Here is a 1712-nt window from a genome sequence, read left to right as displayed (position 1 = left end):
TGCAAAGTAGATGTGTTTCATAGGGTTTTTTGTTTGGTGGTTTGTTTTCTTAATACTGGTTTACAGCATAGTTCATAAAGTTTGTATCTGCTGTTTTTCATACTGGATATTTTCCCGATATTTTCCCTTTCCTTACCGATCTCTCTCTCCATTCATCAAATTGTGTGTGTTTTAAAGGCTGCGACCTTTCTCAAGCAGATAGCCCCAGGCCTGTCTTCAGATTGACAACCTTCTGTTGTCAGTTAAATTGAGCATTTAACTGTTTGTACTCTTCAGGGATTAAAGAGTTGATAGATATAGATGCAGATAATTTTGTAGGCTACAAATTGGCCTTATGACAGATACAATTTTGGGAGATAGTTTTATAATAGAAGATAATATTTCCTTCAAATTTAGCAAATTAATTTTTTATCACTGAGCAAATTTTGCCCCAATTTATATTATTTATTACTTTGTTTTAAATATTACTTTATTTTAAAACATTGAATAGTAAGGCTGATTTAATTATAAGGTACTATGTTTATCCATGCTAAATACTTACAGCCTCACTCATCTAAACCAGATATTCATTTCACAAAATTTCATAAATAATAAAGTTGATGTTTTCAGACTTGGTATTAGCCAGGGGAAAATGCCTCTAATACAAAGATTCTCACTACTAGGCCAATTGGCAGAATCATGACAGATGGTGAAGAACTTGATTTTGTTAACAGTTTCAGATTGCTTGGCTCCACAATCAACACTTTTGGTACCAACAACCAGGATATCAAAAGATGAATGCATTGGAAAAATCTGCTGTCAGGGTCCTCTCCAGAGTACTGAAGAGCAATGATGTCAGTCTGGAGACTAAGGTGCACCTGATCCAACCTATAATCTTTGCAGTTACTTGCTATGCATCAGAAAACTGCACACTGACTATGGATGATAGAAGGAGAATTGATGCTTTTGAGCTGTGGTGCTGGAGAAGAGTATTGAATGTACTATGTACAGCAGAAGAACAAATAGGTTTGTCCTAGAGAGAGTGAGACCAGGCTGCTCCTTGGAGGCAAGGATCTGATATACTTTGAACATGTTGCAAGTAGTGACTAATCCTTGGAGAGGAACATCATGCTTGGGAGGATAGAGGGACAGCGCAAGAGAAGAACCTCAATGAGATAGATTGATTCAGGGACTAGAGTATCGGTAGCTGTGTGAGAGACAATAAGTTTGTACAGGGTTGCTGTGAGTTACAAGCAACTCAATGGCACTTAACAACAACATTTACAATGATTATGATGGATTAACAAATTACACACTAAGGTCATCTGTTCAAGTTTTATTTTTAATAATACTTATTAATTCTTATTGTGCAAAATCTTCACATGCTAAAAAAAAGTCCTAAAATATTATAAATATCCTAAACTATCTTTAAACTTTAAAAACCCAGATGTATCATTAAAACAATCTAAATTAGTTAAGATTTACAGTGGTTTATAAATAAAACTTCACATAAGGACATATAATAGTTTACATTAAGAAAAATATCATTTCCATTATAACACAATGCCACAAAATTATATTCTTTCATAAATCTATAAATCCATGCCATGAGAAGACGTTGAAAATATGAACAGCTAGTTACCGAATGCTTCATTGCAAAAATGATACTTCATTTTCATACTGACTTAGAGTCTTGAGCCCTCCCTGTTACGACTTGAGAAAAAGACACTCAC

The sequence above is a fragment of the Elephantulus edwardii genome, unplaced genomic scaffold (assembly GCF_000299155.1).
Source record: "Elephantulus edwardii isolate Elephantulus edwardi_28Jun2011 unplaced genomic scaffold, EleEdw1.0 scaffold00133, whole genome shotgun sequence".
Lineage (NCBI taxonomy): Eukaryota > Metazoa > Chordata > Mammalia > Macroscelidea > Macroscelididae > Elephantulus > Elephantulus edwardii.
This window is presented reverse-complemented; position numbering follows the sequence as displayed.